Source organism: Pseudophryne corroboree, chromosome 5 (genome assembly GCF_028390025.1).
Source record: "Pseudophryne corroboree isolate aPseCor3 chromosome 5, aPseCor3.hap2, whole genome shotgun sequence".
In the NCBI taxonomy this organism is placed as follows: domain Eukaryota; kingdom Metazoa; phylum Chordata; class Amphibia; order Anura; family Myobatrachidae; genus Pseudophryne; species Pseudophryne corroboree.
The window spans coordinates 32,334,878-32,347,461 of NC_086448.1; the positions used below are offsets into that span (position 1 = coordinate 32,334,878).

The window sequence follows — 12,584 nt, forward strand, 5'->3', positions numbered from 1 at the left end:
CATCACCTTGGTAAACACCCTCGGTGCTGTGGAGAGGCCGAATGGCAGGGCCTGGAACTGAAAATGACAGTCCAGCAATGCGAAGCAGAGATAAGCCTGATGCGGCATCCAGATCGAAATGTGAAGGTACGCATCCTTGATATCCAGTGATACCAGGAATTCCCCCTCTTCCAGACCTGATATCACTGCCCTGAGAGACTCCATCTTGAACTTGAACTCCTTTAGAAAGGGGTTCAATGACTTTATGTTCAGAATGGGCCTGACCGAACCATCCGTTTTCGGTACCACAAAAATGTTCGAATAGGAACCTTTGTTCAGCATGTGAGGTGGTACCGGCACAATGACTTCTACCTCCACCAGCTTCTGGACAGCATCTTGAAGTACTGCGCTGTCCTCCAACAGAGTTGGTAAGCCCGACTTGAAAAAACGATGAAGAGGGAGACTTTGAAATTCTAGCCTGTATCCCTGAGACACAATATCTACTACCCAGGGATGCAGGCCGGACGATACCCAGACATGACTGAAATGTCTGAGTCTCGCTCCCACAGGCCCCACCACCGGGCCGTGCAGTCCACCGTCATGCGGAGGACTTTGGGGTGCCTGAAGCAGGCTTTTGTTCCTGGGAACCTGCAACGGCAGGTTTCTTGGACTTAACCATACCTCCCTTAAAGAAGGTATTGGATGTTCTGGCCTTTCTAGGCTTGTTAGGCCGAAAGGACTGCGGTGCAGCTGAGGAGAAGGATTTCTTCGGAGCATGTGCTGCTGAGGGAAGAAACGGAGACTTACCCGCTGTAGCGGTGGATATCCAAGAATCTAGAGCTTCCCCAAAGAGAGTCTGACCTGTATAGGGTAACGACTTCACCCTTCTTCTGGATTCCGCGTCGGCCGACCACTGGCGCAGCCACAGTCCCCGACGAGCTGAATCAAACATGGAAGAAATTCTCGCAGCCATGGAACCCAGGTCTTTCATGGATTCTACCATAAAACCTGCAGAATCATGAATGTTGCGTAAATATAATGCAACATCATCCCTATCCATCGTATCCCAATCCTCAAGCAAGGTAGCCGACCACTTCACTATTGCCTTTGCAATCCATGCACTAGCAATAGTGGGACGTAATATGGCCCCAGAAGCAGTATACATTGACTTAAGTGTGTTATCAATCTTCCTATCTGCCAGCTCCTTTAAGGCGGCAGATCCAGTAACAGGTAAAACCACTTTTTTTGAGAGTCTGGACACAGATGCGTCAACAATCGGCGGGTTTTCCCACTTTTTCCTATCCTCCTCAGGGAAAGGAAAAGCCACCAGAACCCTCTTAGGGACCTTAAACTTCTTTTCAGGGTTTACCCATGCTTTTTCAAATATAGCATTCAACTTCTTTGACGAAGGGAAGGTTAGCGAGGCGTTTTTATTTTCAGTGAAAAAAGCCTCCTCAACCTGCTCAGGTGTGGTATCATTAACATTTAACATATCCCTGATAGCCTCTATCAACAATTGCACCCCCCTTGCAAGAGATGCGGACCCCCGTAACACATCCCCATCACCATCAGCAGTGTCAGAATCGGTATCCGTGTCGTCTTGTGTGACATGCACAAGCGCACATTTGTGGGGGTATATAGCGGGGTGTCCTGAGGTACTAGTCATGGGCCATACAGCCATAGAGCTCTGTAATACCTGGGTTGCAGATTCATTACTAGCAACCCTGTCAGAAATCTGAGAAATGCAAGTTTTGATAGAGGAAAACAACTCTGGTTCCCTTGCTGGTATCTGTGCTAAACCAGTGCTAACCTGATTACATGGAATGGGATCATCCTGGGAGAATAAATCCTCTGCAGCATATGACACAGTGTCCCTGGACATAGCTATAGGAGACCACCAAATACTCCACACACACACACACAGGTGGGGGCAGACAGAGTTTCCCCCCCAAGAAAGGCAAGAGAGACACAGAGATCGGAGCCAACCCACACACAGCGCTTTCAGTAAAAGGCAACCCCTCACCAGCGCAGACTGTGTTCCTTAATAGGCGACACAGTCGTTTTGCAGCCTCCCCTCCCTTCTACAACCCCCTGGTACCGTGTATAGTCAGTAGAGCTGCTGTGGAGGGACCTGATCTTCCATCCAGCGCTGTGCAGGCAGGAAAATGGCGCTGGAACTCTGCTGGGTCCGCTCTGAGAAGCTCCGCGCTGTCTTCCCGCTCTTCAGATGATTATACTGGCCTGAGGAAAGTTGCTGGCTGAGATCCGCGGACCCCGACAGGCTTGTTGACCAGTGTGGTGGGTAAGCGCTGGCCCAGGGCGCCCCTCACAGCGCCGCACCATGTGCCTCTGGTACCTTCCCAGGAGCGCAGTTAATACCTGGGGGGGGGGCGGTGACTAACTCACCACTCTTCAGCTCTGTAAGGGGTCGGCGGTATGCTGCTGGGGCAAGCGGTTCCCCTGTGGCGGAGACCGATCCAACCCCTCTGGAGCTCAGTGGCCAGTCAGCGGAGTTAGTGACTCAGACCCCGCAGGGTGGACACTGCTCCCCCCCTTAGTCCCTCGCTGCAGGCAGGTTGTTGCCAACAGCCTCCTGTAACAAAATAAACTCTAAAATAAAACTTTACTAGAAAAGTTCAGGAGAGCTCCTCTAGCTGTGACCGGCTCCTCCGGGCACATTTTCTAAACTGAGTCTGGTAGGAGGGGCATAGAGGGAGGAGCCAGCCTACACTCTCAAACTCTTAAAGTGCCAATGGCTCCTGGTGGACACGTCTATACCTCATGGTACTAATGTGGACCCCAGCATCCTCTAGGACGTAAGAGAAAGGTATGTGCAGGTACGCATCCTGTATATCCAGGGATACCATATAGTCTCCGGGTTCCATAACCAGTACAATTGAGCGCAGTGTTTCCATACATTACTTAGACACTCTCATAAACTTGTTCAATGATTTGAGGTTGAGTATAAGCCGGAAAGATCCATTGGGATTCGGAACTAGAAAAAGAGTGTCGAGTAGTAACCTCTGCCTCTCTGGGCCAGAGGAACCGGCACTACCACTCCTGTATTCAGGAGGGAGCCCAAAACCTTTTGTATAGCTTGCGCCTTTAACCGATCCGAAGGGATAACCGTGATGCAAAAGTGGCGAGGGGAACGTTTCTTGAAGTAGACTGCGTACCCATGAGAAACAACTTCCCACACCCATGCGTCTGAAGTGGTCTGGGTGAACTGCAGAAGTCGGCACCTGTAAGGGAGTAAATAGACTTCAGGCATCCCTCCACATGCTTATCTGTCGGTTCCTTCAGTAAAGTGACAGTGGTGACAGGCAGAGTGGATGACACTACTAGGTGGGTGACATGAGAAGACCCATTTAGACAGAGGGAATTTCTTCCCTGGATTAGACCAGGGCTCCTGCCTGATGTCCACCAAATGGTCCACCAAAATAGATTTTTGACCACTTTCTGCCATTTAAACATATTAGTTTTCTTAGCCACAGTAGTGGAATCCTCATCATCACTGATTTGTAGGATTTGCTTAATAGCAACCACAAGGGCAGGGACATCAATCTGCAATAGAGAATCCTCGTCAGAAACATCTGATTCAGTGTCTGACAGGACAGTATACTCCCCCCTCCTCTGCAGATGAAACATCTGAGAGATTAGTGGATTGTGAGGAGGAAGCAGCCCGCTTAGATGACCCAGAGACATGAGAGTGACCTGGAGTAGATTTTTGCCTGCCCAAGGAATGATTTAATTGCCGCAACTGGTTAGCAAAATTTTCTGTCTAAGACGGATTAACCATAGGAACAATTTGTGGGTGTAATGGCACAGGTGGTCCCATAGGGGTCGTAAGGCATTCCACTAGAGTACCCAGTAGGTTTGTGAACGCAGCCCAGGGTGGCTCCTGGTTACAGGAACTGCGGACTGACTAGGAGATGTATGATACATAGTACACAGACCATCATACACAGCTTCCCCCTCTGGCAAATCATTGGCGCATGCTCTGCATGATGCAGGAGCATCCACAGACTTACTGCCCCTCGTTAGACACTGTACACAAATGCAACAACAGAGCGACTTAGGTGGTCATTCCGAGTTGATCGCACGTAACAACTTTTTGCTGCTTGTGCGATCAACTTGACGCCGCCTATGGGGGAGTGTATTTTAGCATAGCAGGGCTACGATCACTTGTGCAGCCCTGCTATGCTAAAAAAGTTTTGTGCAGAACAAGACAAGTCCTGCACCTACTTACCCAGTGCGACGGATCCAGCGATGAAGGCCCCGGCTGTGACGTCAGACATCCGCCCTCCAAACGCCTGCGTTCGCCTTACCACGCCCGGGAAACGGTGAGTAGACGCCCCGATCCTCCTCCCCACTGTCAATATTCTTGCGATCGGGCCTGCGATCGCTTTCTTCGGTCCTGGCGACGTTGCCCGGCGACTGCCGTCGCTGGGCAAAGACGCGCGTGCGCAATGCGGGCTCCGCGCAGCCGCAGTTCCAACCCATTCGCACCGCAGCGAAGAACCACTGCGTGTGAATTGGTCGGAATGATCCCCACAGTATGATAAAGCCAGACAGAATACAATACTTGCAAATAAATCCATTAGTATGTGACTGCAGACACAGTACACAACACCAGCAAATTAATTCCTGTATTATGTGACTGAGTACACAGTAGAATACACATAATGGGTAAATACTGTGACGCACTATATACATGACCCTGACGCACCTAGTCCCTTAGGGTACAGAATATAGTGATAGATATATCTGGGAAACACTGAGAGTGAAACCACACAGCAGATACAGGCACACACAGTCACAGATAATTATTATGACAATAAAACTGCACTGGACTAGTATACTGTATATATATAGAAATTTTCTGTCAGATAAAGCTTTTTCAGGTGACCTGCTGCTGCAGCACAAACTGAAACTGAGCGCACAGTGCCTGGAGGCGGGGTTATAGAGGAGGCCCCAATGCATCCTGGAACAGCCTAAAGCTTTAGCCTGTTGATGCCTCTGGATCAAGATCCAGTCTACACCCCAATATTTCCCTGTGGAAACCCATGTAACCTGCTGCAGAAATAGTTTTTCCATTGATGGATTGATGGGGAAGAACCAGATGGTTTCCCAGCATCGATGATACACTAGCAGCAAATTATATATATATCAAATTTTCTCAAGGTGCCGGGTCACGGAGCTTAGCTCCTACCCCGGACACTCCTGCTAAGCTCTGCACCCGGACTCTCATTGGCCCACAGCCTTATGTATTGTAAAGCATGGGTGACCATCGGTGGGTGAAACCATCGATGGTTCCATTGCAGATGGTTTCACACCACTGAGATTACCCAACAATGGTACCATCGATGGGTAACCCACCAATGGCCATCCCAACTCAGAGCCACTACTCCCTTCCCGGGACAGGACAGAGTGGACACAATAAGCACCACCACCCCCTCCCCAGGACAGGACAGTAGAAGCTCAGCACCTACCCCCTCCCCAGGACAGGACAGGAGAGACGCTTAGCACACTCCCTTCCCCGAGACAGGACAGGAGTGCAGGACACGCTCAGCACCCACCCACTCCACGGGACAGGACAGGAGTGCAGGACACGCTCAGCACCCACCCGCTCCCCGGGACAGGACAGGAGTGCAGGACACGCTCAGCACCCACCCGCTCCCCGGGACAGGACAGGAGTGCAGGAGAAGCTCAGCACCCACCCGCTCCCAGGGACAGGAGTGCAGGAGACGCCCAGCACCCGGGACAGGACAGGAGTGCAGGAGACGCTCAGCACCCGGGACAGGACAGGAGTGCAGGAGACGCTCAGCACCCGGGACAGGACAGGAGTGCAGGAGACGCTCAGCACCCGGGACAGGACAGGAGTGCAGGAGACGCTCAGCACCCGGGACAGGACAGGAGTGCAGGAGACGCTCAGCACCCGGGACAGGACAGGAGTGCAGGAGACGCTCAGCACCCGCTCCCCGGGACAGGACAGGAGTGCAGGACCCGCTCCCCGGGACAGGACAGGTGTGCAGGACCCGCTCCCCGGGACAGGACAGGAGTGCAGGATCCGCTCCCCGGGACAGGAGTGCAGGAGACGCTCAGCACCCACCCGCTCCCCGGGACAGGAGTGCAGGACCCGCTCCCCGGGACAGGACAGGAGTGCAGGACCCGCTCCCCGGGACAGGACAGGAGTGGAGGACCCGCTCCCCGGGACAGGATAGGAGTGCAGGAGACGCTCAGCACCCACCCGCTCCCCGGGACAGGAGTGCAGGACCCGCTCGGGACAGGACAGGAGTGCAGGACCCGCTCCCCGGGACAGGACAGGAGTGCAGGACCCGCTCCCCGGGACAGGACAGGAGTGCAGGACCCGCTCCCCGGGACAGGACAGGAGTGCAGGACCCGCTCCCCGGGACAGGACAGGAGTGCAGGACCCGCTCCCCGGGACAGGACAGGAGTGCAGGACACGCTCCCCGGGACAGGACAGGAGTGCAGGACACGCTCCCCGGGACAAGACAGGAGTGGAGGACACGCTCCCCGGGACAGGACAGGAGTGCAGGACCCGCTCCCCGGGACAGGACAGGAGTGCAGGACCCGCTCCCCGGGACAGGACAGGAGTGCAGGACCCGCTCCCCGGGACAGGACAGGAGTGCAGGACCCGCTCCCCGGGACAGGACAGGAGTGCAGGACACGCTCCCCGGGACAGGACAGGAGTGCAGGACACGCTCCCCGGGACAGGACAGGAGTGCAGGACACGCTCAGCACCCGCTCCCCGGGACAGGACAGGAGTGCAGGAGACGCTCCCCGGGACAGGACAGGAGTGCAGGAGACGCTCCCCGGGACAGGACAGGAGTGCAGGACCCGCTCCCCGGGACAGGACAGGAGTGCAGGACCCGCTCCCCGGGACAGGACAGGAGTGCAGGACCCGCTCCCCGGGACAGGACAGGAGTGCAGGAGACGCTCCCCGGGACAGGACAGGAGTGGAGGACCCGCTCCCCGGGACAGGACAGGAGTGGAGGACCCGCTCCCCGGGACAGGACAGGAGTGCAGGAGACGCTCCCCGGGACAGGACAGGAGTGGAGGACCCGCTCCCCGGGACAGGACAGGAGTGCAGGAGACGCTACCCGGGACAGGACAGGAGTGCAGGAGACGCTCCCCGGGACAGGACAGGAGTGCAGGACACGCTCCCCGGGACAGGACAGGAGTGGAGGACCCGCTCCCCGGGACAGGACAGGAGTGGAGGACACGCTCCCCGGGACAGGACAGGAGTGGAGGACCCGCTCCCCGGGACAGGACAGGAGTGGAGGACACGCTCCCCGGGACAGGACAGGAGTGCAGGACACGCTCCCCGGGACAGGACAGGAGTGCAGGACACGCTCCCCGGGACAGGACAGGAGTGCAGGACCCGCTCCCCGGGACAGGACAGGAGTGCAGGAGACGCTCCCCGGGACAGGACAGGAGTGCAGGACCCGCTCCCCGGGACAGGACAGAAGTGGAGGACACGCTCCCCGGGACAGGACAGAAGTGGAGGACACGCTCCCCGGGACAGGACAGGAGTGCAGGACCCGCTCCCCGGGACAGGACAGGAGTGCAGGACACGCTCCCCGGGACAGGACAGGAGTGCAGGACACGCTCCCCGGGACAGGACAGGACAAGAGTGCAGGACCCGCTCCCCGGGACAGGACAGGAGTGCAGGACCCGCTCCCCGGGACAGGACAGGAGTGCAGGACTCGCTCCCCGGGACAGGACAGGAGTGGAGGACACGCTCCCCGGGACAGGACAGGAGTGGAGGACACGCTCCCCGGGACAGGACAGGAGTGCAGGACACGCTCAGCACACGCTCCCCGGGACAGGACAGGAGTGCAGGACCCGCTCCCCGGGACAGGACAGGAGTGCAGGACCCGCTCCCCGGGACAGGAGTGCAGGACACGCTCCCCGGGACAGGACAGGAGTGGAGGACACGCTCCCCGGGACAGGACAGGACAGGAGTGCAGGACACGCTCAGCACACGCTCCCCGGGACAGGACAGGAGTGCAGGACCCGCTCCCCGGGACAGGACAGGAGTGCAGGAGAGATCACGGATTCCCCTCAGTCCGGATCCGATTCCTGATTCCTGGCAACAAGCGTCTCTGAATCATCTCAAACACCGGCTGTAGGCACGCCCACCAAGCTCACCGGCAGCCAATCATCGCCCAGCTGTGTCTCCGCCCCGCCCCCCTGCCAAGTGCTGCATATTAATGAACTGCGTCAACGGAAGGCCGAAGTGTCGGTGAGGAGGCTGCCGGGTTCCAGCTCCGCCTTCCAGGGATACACACAGCCCAGCCTTCGCCTATATATACCGGGGACACCGCGCCGCATCGGCCTTATCACCGGGGATTCCAGCCGAGGCGGAGGAGCCCTCATCCCACCATTTCCTGCCATCACCGCCCCAAGGTACGATCCTCCCTCCCGTGCCCCGCTGCTGACCGTCATCCCTGCCGTGACAGGTGCATCCCGGCCGCAGAGCCGGCGGGGTCACCCCGGGGCGTGCAGGCGGGTGCTCTTACCCGCAGAGCTCGCCCTGTGATCGCTGGCTGTGCAGTCACCCGCAGAGCTTACATTCTATTCCCTTTGTCAGTGCAGTCACCTGCAGAGCTTACACTCTATTCCCTGCGTCAGTGCAGTCACCCGCAGAGCTTATTCTATTCCCTGCGTCAGTGCAGTCACCCGCAGAGCTTACACTCTATTCCCTGCGTCAGTGCAGTCACCCGCAGAGCTTACACTCTATTCCCTGCGTCAGTACAGTCACCCGCAGAGCTTACACTCTATTCCCTGCGTCAGTGCAGTCACCCGCAGAGCTTACACTCTATTCCCTGCGTTGGTGCAGTCACCCGCAGAGCTTACACTCTATTCCCTGCGTCGGTGCAGTCACCCGCAGAGCTTACACTCTATTCCCTGCGTCGGTGCAGTCACCCGCAGAGCTTACACTCTATTCCCTGCGTCGGTGCAGTCACCCGCAGAGCTTACACTCTATTCCCTGCGTCGGTGCAGTCACCCGCAGAGCTTACACTCTATTCCCTGCGTCGGTGCAGTCACCCGCAGAGCTTACACTCTATTCCCTGCGTCGGTGCAGTCACCCGCAGAGCTTACACTCTATTCCCTGCGTCGGTGCAGTCACCCGCAGAGCTTACACTCTATTCCCTGCGTCGGTGCAGTCACCCGCAGAGCTTACACTCTATTCCCTGCGTCGGTGCAGTCACCCGCAGAGCTTACACTCTATTCCCTGCGTCGGTGCAGTCACCCGCAGAGCTTACACTCTATTCCCTGCGTCAGTACAGTCACCCGCAGAGCTTACGCTATTCCCTGTGTCAGTGCACTCACCCGCACATCTTACACTCTATTCCCTGTGTCAGTACTGTCACCTGCAGAACTTACTCTATTCCCTGTGTCAGTACAGTCACCCGCACATCCTACACTCTGTTCCCTAGGTGTCAGTGCAGTCACCCGCGGAGCTTACACTCTGTTCCCTAGGTGTCAGTGCAGTCACCCGCGGAGCTTACACTCTGTTCCCTAGGTGTCAGTGCAGTCACCCGCGGAGCTTACACTCTGTTCCCTAGGTGTCAGTGCAGTCACCCCCGGAGCTTACACTCTGTTCCCTAGGTGTCAGTGCAGTCACCCCCGGAGCTTACACTCTGTTCCCTAGGTGTCAGTGCAGTCACCCGCGGAGCTTACACTCTGTTCCCTAGGTGTCAGTGCAGTCACCCGCAGAGCTTACACTCTGTTCCCTAGGTGCCAGTGCAGTCACCCGCAGAGCTTACACTCTGTTCCCTAGGTGCCAGTGCAGTCACCCGCAGAGCTTACACTCTGTTCCCTAGGTGCCAGTGCAGTCACCCGCAGAGCTTACACTCTGTTCCCTAGGTGCCAGTGCAGTCACCCGCAGAGCTTACACTCTGTTCCCTAGGTGCCAGTGCAGTCACCCGCAGAGCTTACACTCTGTTCCCTAGGTGCCAGTGCAGTCACCCGCAGAGCTTACACTCTGTTCCCTAGGTGCCAGTGCAGTCACCCGCAGAGCTTACACTCTGTTCCCTAGGTGCCAGTGCAGTCACCCGCAGAGCTTACACTCTGTTCCCTAGGTGCCAGTGCAGTCACCCGCAGAGCTTACACTCTGTTCCCTAGGTGCCAGTGCAGTCACCCGCAGAGCTTACACTCTGTTCCCTAGGTGCCAGTGCAGTCACCCGCAGAGCTTACACTCTGTTCCCTAGGTGCCAGTGCAGTCACCCGCAGAGCTTACACTCTGTTCCCTAGGTGCCAGTGCAGTCACCCGCAGAGCTTACACTCTGTTCCCTAGGTGCCAGTGCAGTCACCCGCAGAGCTTACACTCTGTTCCCTAGGTGTCAGTGCAGTCACCCGCAGAGCTTACACTCTGTTCCCTAGGTGTCAGTGCAGTCACCCGCAGAGCTTACACTCTGTTCCCTAGGTGTCAGTGCAGTCACCCGCAGAGCTTACACTCTGTTCCCTAGGTGTCAGTGCAGTCACCCGCAGAGCTTACACTCTGTTCCCTAGGTGTCAGTGCAGTCACCCGCAGAGCTTACACTCTGTTCCCTAGGTGTCAGTGCAGTCACCCGCAGAGCTTACACTCTGTTCCCTAGGTGTCAGTGCAGTCACCCGCAGAGCTTACACTCTGTTCCCTAGGTGTCAGTGCAGTCACCCGCAGAGCTTACACTCTGTTCCCTAGGTGTCAGTGCAGTCACCCGCAGAGCTTACACTCTGTTCCCTAGGTGTCAGTGCAGTCACCCGCAGAGCTTACACTCTGTTCCCTAGGTGTCAGTGCAGTCACCCGCAGAGCTTACACTCTGTTCCCTAGGTGTCAGTGCAGTCACCCGCAGAGCTTACACTCTGTTCCCTAGGTGTCAGTGCAGTCACCCGCAGAGCTTACACTCTGTTCCCTAGGTGTCAGTGCAGTCACCCGCAGAGCTTACACTCTGTTCCCTAGGTGTCAGTGCAGTCACCCGCAGAGCTTACACTCTGTTCCCTAGGTGTCAGTGCAGTCACCCGCAGAGCTTACACTCTGTTCCCTAGGTGTCAGTGCAGTCACCCGCAGAGCTTACACTCTGTTCCCTAGGTGTCAGTGCAGTCACCCGCAGAGCTTACACTCTGTTCCCTAGGTGTCAGTGCAGTCACCCGCAGAGCTTACACTCTGTTCCCTAGGTGTCAGTGCAGTCACCCGCAGAGCTTACACTCTGTTCCCTAGGTGTCAGTGCAGTCACCCGCAGAGCTTACACTCTGTTCCCTAGGTGTCAGTGCAGTCACCCGCAGAGCTTACACTCTGTTCCCTAGGTGTCAGTGCAGTCACCCGCAGAGCTTACACTCTGTTCCCTAGGTGTCAGTGCAGTCACCCGCAGAGCTTACACTCTGTTCCCTAGGTGTCAGTGCAGTCACCCGCAGAGCTTACACTCTGTTCCCTAGGTGTCAGTGCAGTCACCCGCAGAGCTTACACTCTGTTCCCTAGGTGTCAGTGCAGTCACCCGCAGAGCTTACACTCTGTTCCCTAGGTGTCAGTGCAGTCACCCGCAGAGCTTACACTCTGTTCCCTAGGTGTCAGTGCAGTCACCCGCAGAGCTTACACTCTGTTCCCTAGGTGTCAGTGCAGTCACCCGCAGAGCTTACACTCTGTTCCCTAGGTGTCAGTGCAGTCACCCGCAGAGCTTACACTCTGTTCCCTAGGTGTCAGTGCAGTCACCCGCAGAGCTTACACTCTGTTCCCTAGGTGTCAGTGCAGTCACCCGCAGAGCTTACACTCTGTTCCCTAGGTGTCAGTGCAGTCACCCGCAGAGCTTACACTCTGTTCCCTAGGTGTCAGTGCTGTCACCCGCAGAGCTTACACTCTGTTCCCTAGGTGTCAGTGCTGTCACCCGCAGAGTTTACACTCTGATCCCTGTGAGTGCTTTCACCCGCAGAGCTTACACTCTATTATCTATTGTCAGTGCATTACCTGCAAACTTGCAATCTGATTTCTTGTCAGTGAATTGTCCCTCTGAGCTCTCCCACTGAGGCTAGGATTTATGGACTAACCTGCTAATTAAGTCTTTCTGTCCCTACCAAACGAATCGCTGGTATACAATTCTCCTGGTGTCCTAGCTTGTCTGCCGCTCACATTTCTTGTATTTCTTCTGTGGACCCTTCTGCAGACCTTACAAGCCATTATTACAGGTTGAGTCTCCATTATCTGATAATCCGATATTCAAAATGTTCAGAAATCCCAAATTCGTTTAGCGTGACGGAGATAGTGGCACTTTGCTTTCTGATTGTTACTGTACACAAGCTTTGTTTCATGCACAAATTTATAAAACCATTGTGTAAACTGACCTAAAGGCTGTGTACAGTATATGAAGCATAAATGCATTCTATGTTTAGACTTGGGTCCCATCCCCAAGATATCTCATTTTATGGTATGCAAATATTCCAAACTACAGAAAAATCCAAAATCCTTCTGGTCCCAAGCATTTCGCATATTGCAGACTTAACCTGTAGTACACTCATTGTGTTTGCACCTCTGTCACGGATCTCATTGGTTTGTCTCCTATTTCATTGTGGGTGGAGGCTGACTGTTATAAATATACCTACTG

The 12,584-nt window shown here is 55.7% G+C and overlaps 1 protein-coding gene across 1 annotated transcript in view; it reads left to right on the forward strand.

Annotated features, from left to right (window-relative positions):
- Nucleotides 1–8,166: 8,166 nt before the first annotated feature.
- The window catches only part of SLC45A4 (solute carrier family 45 member 4), a 137,740-nt gene continuing 133,322 nt past the window's right edge, over nt 8,167–12,584 (forward strand). The window contains exon 1 of the mRNA XM_063921194.1: nt 8,167–8,412. The gene's annotated coding sequence lies outside the window, so the exon portion shown is untranslated. The remainder of the gene's footprint in view (nt 8,413–12,584) is intronic.